The sequence below is a fragment of the Stenella coeruleoalba genome (assembly GCF_951394435.1).
Source record: "Stenella coeruleoalba genome assembly, chromosome: X".
Lineage (NCBI taxonomy): Eukaryota > Metazoa > Chordata > Mammalia > Artiodactyla > Delphinidae > Stenella > Stenella coeruleoalba.
Genome location: NC_137152.1, coordinates 36857699 through 36864009, shown reverse-complemented (window position 1 = coordinate 36864009; position 6311 = coordinate 36857699).

The following is a 6311-nucleotide window of genomic DNA, read 5'->3' as shown; positions in this document are numbered from 1 at the left end:
ATCCTTTCAGGTCTTGCCCTTAGGATTTGTTAGATGGGGTCCTGAGCAATGCTCAGTCTAGGGTTAATTATTCTTCTGAGACAATTATTCTGAGGCAAGACCTTCCTGAGGACTTTACCCAATGCTTTATGAATTAGGTGTTTTTTTTTCAGTCTGGCTGGTGGGAGCAGGTCCTATTCTTGCCCCTGTGTGAGTGCCAAGTGTTGTTCCCTCTAATCCTTTCAGATGGTTCTTTCTGTGTTCTCCTCACATGCATGCACTAATTGGTACTCTTCTGAATACGCAAGAGTACTATCTTCAGATCTCCAGGCTTCTCTTTCTGTATTAGTCAGCATCCACTAGAGAAACAGAACCAGCAGGAATAATCTAGAACAGTAAGAAACAATCTAGAATAACATTAGACCAAATATATGGATACTGTGGCCTAGCCAAGTGGACACATAAAAAATTAACTGTCACATTCTCTGCGCAGCTTTTTGCTCTTTGGTACTCTGTTCTATCAACTCTAGCTGCTTCAATTCCCCCATGAGACTCAGCTCCAAATCCTCAACTCAGGGAGTCAGTTGGGCTCTGCCTCAGTTCCTCCACCCTGCACCATGGCCTGAGCACTTTCTCAAGGCAGTCTGGGAGAATCATAAGTACTCACCTCATTTGTTTCCCATCTCTCACTTCTTGGATGCCTGCTGTTCAATGCTTAAAACCTATTCTTTCATTCATTCATTACTTTCAAATAACTTGGACCCTTAAAAAAATCTTAATTGGGGACTTCCCTGGTGGCACAGTGTTAAGAATCCGCCTGCCAATGCAGGGGACATGGGTTCAATCCCTGGTCCGGGAAGATCCCGCATAAGTACTTATATGAAAACAAGCTCAGAATTGCACATTCTTCTCCAAAGTAATTTCTCAATACATTAGAATAAATCTAGTGAAACTAAGCAGTTTGTGTGCAAATTATTTATTTAATAAATTTATTTATTTTTGGCTGCATTGGGTCTTTTTTGCTGCGCGCGGGCTTTCTCTAGTTGCGGCAAGTGGGGGCTACTCTTCGTTTGGGTGTGTGGGCTTCTCATTGTGGTGGCTTTTCTTTGTTGCAGAGCACGGGCCCTCAGCGTGTGGACTTCGGTAGATGTGGCACAAGGGCTCAGTAGTTGTTGTTCACGGGCTCTATAGCGCAGGCTCAGTAGTTGTGGTGCATGGGCTTAGTTGCTCTGCAGCATGTGGGATCTTCCCAGACCAGGGCTCGAATCCATGTCCCCTGCATTGGCAGGCGGATTGTTAACCACTGCACCACCAGGAAAGTCCCTGCAAATAATTCAGAATCACATATTTCCTGTAAATAAACTCTTTACAGTGAGTTAAAGCAAATCTAGGTGAAACTAAGAGCTTTATTTAATTAATTAATTCATTTATGGCCACACCACCTGGCTTGTGGGATCTAGTTCCCCAACCAGGGACTGAACCCAGGCCCTTGGCAGTGAAAGTGCAGAGTCCTAACCACTGGACCACCAGGGAATTCCCAAGAGCTTTATTTTAAAACATATTCAGAATCACAAATTTTTCGCAAAAGTAATATGGGTAGAGTAAATGAAGATGAAACTAAGCTTTATATGTATAAATAAGCACAGAGTCACACATAATTCTAAAAAATAACTCGTGGTGATTTAGTGCAACTTAAATGGATTTAAACAATATAAGTGAAAACAAGCTTAGAATCACACGTTCTTCTTAGAAGTAATTCCCCAAAGCAGGTTAGGGCAAACCTAGATGAAGAGAAGCAGTATGTTTTAAAACAAGCTCAGAACCTCACACTCTTTGCCAAGGAAACCAATTCCTGAAAGAGCAAATTTAGATTAATCTAAGCAGTATAAGTAAAAATGTGCCCAGAATCACACATTCTCCTCCAAAGTAGCTTCTTACTGTAAGTTAGGGTAAATTTAGATGAAACTCAGCAGTATTTGTGGGGACAAGCTCAGTGAAAACAACATCAAAGTAACCCAGTTTTCTTAAAAGTAACTTCTTATGGCTAGAAAAATCTTATTATTATAAACAGTGTATGTAAAAATAAGATTAGAATAACACATTTTCCTACAAAGTCAGCATAAGGTTAGGTTTAGGGTTAATGTTAGTGTCAGGGATATGGCTAGGTTTAGTATCAGGGTAAGGCGCAGGATCAGGGAAACAGTTAATTTCATGATTAGGGTCAGGGTTAGTTTCAGAATCACTATCAGGATGAGTCAAGTTCATTGTCAGGGTCAGAATTAGGGTTATGTTTAGTATTAACATCAGGGTCAGGGTTAGAGTTAGATGTCGAGTTAGGTCAGGTTCTGGGTGAGGGTCAGTGTTCTGGTTAGGTTTAAGTCACGGTCGGGTTCATGGTTAGGGATAGGTTTAGTGTAAAGATCAAATTTAGGATTAGGTTAGGGGTTAGGCTTAGAGTCAGGGTCATGATCAGGTAATGTTTAGGATCTAGTTTATGGTTAACTTTAGGGTTAGGGTTTATAATCAGGTTTAGAACCAGGTTTAGGATTATGATTAATGTAAAGGTCGAGTTCATGGTCAGAATCAGTGTTAGGGTTAAGTTTAGGGTGAGGTCAATGTTCAGTTGTTCGATTTCAGGGTCAGGGTTAGACATGGGTGAGAAAGAGGGCCAAGAAGTTCTTTACTTGAGATTGGTTAGATAGCTGGCTACAATTGGGATTGGAGGGGCACATCTTGGGGATCGGGATCACCCCAGTTCCACAGTAAGCCTCTTCTAAAAAGTCTCTGAGTCCTCTGTGTTGGCCTCCATGGACTTCCCAGAGACATCCCCCACAGTCTCTGCACCCCCTGACAGGTCCTAGAGGCCTCCTGGTGCTAGTCCTTCTCTTCCTTGACCTCCTCAGATTAAGAAGGGGGGTCAGAGGACAACCAGGTCTATGTTAGACAGCTAGCTGTTTACAGGTGAGGGAGCACAGTGTTGGGCTTCAGATGGCTCCTGGTCTGCTGAAATTCCACCTGAAAGCCTTCTTCCTTCACTGCAGGGACTCTCAGGGACTCAAGTCACTTCACATGCTATCTGATTTCTCCTAGATGATAACCAAGGCCAGGATGTCACTGGCTTGAAGTAGCCTGGTTAACTTGCTGCAGTTGGAGGAGGAGTTTGGTCTGGAGGTAGGGACCAGCCCTGAATGTCAGGACATTCTTCAAAAAGGCCTCTTCTCCCCCTGAAGAGGCCACAGGGGCTCCTGGCACTGGTCCCACTGATTGCAGAGGTAGGAACCCAGAGCCCAGCAAGCCTAGCCTCTGTTGAAGCCTTCAAAGGACCAGGGAGCCTGTCCTACTTCTTTCTGACCTCACCTGCTGAGAACTGGGGCTGGGAAGCAACAGGGTAGAGGTGGAAGAGTTAACCTCCTGAAGTGTGAGGAGCTTGATCTTGGGCTTTTCCTAGAGCTAAGTGTCTGGAAGGGACCTCCTAAAAGGTCTCTGCACCTTGTGTGGAGGTCCATGGGGGCTGAGCAAGTCAATCGAGCTTCCAGAGTCAAGCTGAGCAAGTCAGTCAACCTTCCAGACCATGGCATCAGAGAGTGACAATGTCAGATCACAAGCTGGCTGAAGAGGGTGGAGCTTAGATGAGGTTTCAGATAGTCCCTGTTCCATAGGAGGTTCCCCTGAAAGATTTTTTTATGCTTCACATTGGTCCCTGGGGTCATTCCATGGGATTCCATTGCTCCTTTACATGAAAAACTGGGCCACAGATCCCTGGTAGTTATTGGAAGACCAGCTGGATGCAGAGAGGGGCACTGCTTGGGGCCTCAGATCCATCTAGTTCCTGCATTGCCCCTCCTGAAAGGCCACTCACTGCACCCACCACGGAGAACCCCAGGGTTGACTTGTGCCATTTTCATGAATTCTTTTCTCCCCTGCATAAGAGATGAGGTCACTAAGTGCCCAGGTGCAGGCTGTGTGTCTAGCCAACTCTGTTGCAGGAGCATGTGCTGGTATTTGGTTTTACCTCTTTTTCCCAGTGAGTCCTTCCTAAAAGACCTCTGTACCCTTGGTGTTGGCCCCTGAGGTTGTTCCCCTGCTCCCCAGCCTCCTCTACCCAAGAAATGGGGCTTCTAGGCGCCTGGGTCATTATCGACAGACCAACCAGCCACAGAGGGTAGAAAGGGCCTGCTCAGGGTCTGTTACTGTTCCTGGTTTTCCTAGGATCAGTCCTGAATGGACCCTGTACCTTCTCTGTAAGACTCCAGGGTCTACTTTTGCTGGTCTCTCCCCATTCCTTTCTCCTCTGCATGAGAAATGGTATCATGAAATACTTGGTTGAGGTCAGGTGGCTAGACAGCTTTGGTGACCACTTGTGAAAGTTGGGACATCCTCTGCAGTGAAAATTGGAGACTTCATCTCATGACTAAGAATGAGGACTTAGATTCTGGAGCTGAAATTGGGACTTAGCATCTCAATGGGTACTGGAGGTTTGGCCTCTAGAGGGGAAATTGGGGAACCTAGTTGATCATGGCACAGGTTGGGAGGCAGAGGTCCTGACAATCTCTGGCAGGAGAGGTCAGGACTTGGTCTCTGGAGGGAAAGGTTGGAACCTAGTCTCTGAAGCAAAAGGTAAGAGGTAGGTTCTGGAGCTATTTGTTAGCCTCTGGAGGGGGAATTGGGGCACTAGTAGTTGGCAGCAGAGGTTGGGAGTTGGTGTCTGGCAGTGGGGAGACAGGACCTAGTGCCTGGTGTGAGGAGCCTGGTGTTACCACCTGGCCTGAGGACATTGGACTCAGTGTCTGATGGGTGCAGGTCAATGTCCAGAAATGTAAAGGGTCTGAGATTTTACCCTACTTGCAAGCTAACAATCTATCCTGTTTCATGGATGCAAGCAGAAGACATGAGACTCCTGGGTCAGAGATAAAGGATTTTACTATTCACAGCAAAAGCAGTAGCCAGAGTGCTAGTGTGTTGTTTGAACTGGTTCTCCAAGGGGGTAATACAGGTGGGCTTAGATGCATGCCTGTGCACATAGTGGGTGGTGTTATAGAAGAGGAACACTGAATGTGGGGGATAAATTGCTCCTATAATGAGCAGCAACAAACCTGCTTTTTGTCTGGGAGGAAATACTACCTCATTTCTCAAGGGAGCTTGCTACAAATACAACTCTGAAACTGTGTAAAGAGTGACTAGGGCCTTGCATTCTTGGCATGCCCAGCAAGAAAGGTGCAGGTACCCTCAGGGAAGATGAAAGATTTCCTTTTGTTAAGTCAAGCTGACCAGATGACCTGCTTTGGGGTTTGACAAGGTGTTCTGATTTGGGGGTTGATCTTACTTCTGTGTTCGTAAGTTAACCAGATGTCTTGATTCACTGCCAAGTAGACGTCGTTTTAGAAGTTTGGTTGATTAGATGGTCATCTGGACAATTAGCCAGAAGAGACTCAGTGCAAGGGGGTTAATGTTTGTCATGGGGGAGGCTTCCACCACCAGGGGAGGGGGCTAGAGCCTGGGTCCCACTAGGTTGAGTTCCTGGGGCTAGGGGTCCTGGAGAGAGCAGGAGAGCCACTCTGGGGGCTTGGGATCAACTGAAATTCCAGGAGATTTCCTCCTCACAGTCCTCAGAATACCCCACCTTGGTCCCTGGAGCTCCTCAGACATTTCACCTATCTACCTCTCTGACCTACCTCCTCAGCCTTTCCACCTCTATCTCTGTTTGGAAGTGAATGGGTTAAGAGGCTAGCCAGTTGTATTGGGGGGAAGGGGAAGGTACTCTATTTTGTGCTTCAGATCATCCCTGGTCTCTTGATGGCCTACAACAAAGCTTTCTACATCCTTCTTGGAGTGCTGGGAGTCTCCTCATGCCAGCTCTGTTGCTCTCTGAACTCCCTTGAGAAATGGGGTTGGGAAAGGACCAAGCAGAGATCAGACAGCTAGTGGACTGCAGTGAAGATGGGGGGAGAGGCTGGCTGAAGCTTCAGACCCACATGCTCCCTGGAGATCCCTGATGAAAAGGCCTTTGCAGACTGGGTTTGAGCCGAGGTATTCATAAACAATTTTATGGAGTTGCTTTTCCCAGCTCCTGACCTGCATGTGCATGGATTGGATCCTGATTAATATACCAAAGACTTTGAGAACTGAGCTAGTGCTAGATCCCTTCCCTGGTCCCAGACTGACCACTGGGGGTACACACATGAGACAGACATGAATAACACTGAAAAGCCTGTGAAAACTGAACTGACACTGGAACCAGACTCACAGAAGACAGGATGGAACTTGTGGACTGAACCTAACCATGCAGATTGTCTGCTAAAACAAATGTATCAACATTCTTCATAGGATTTATT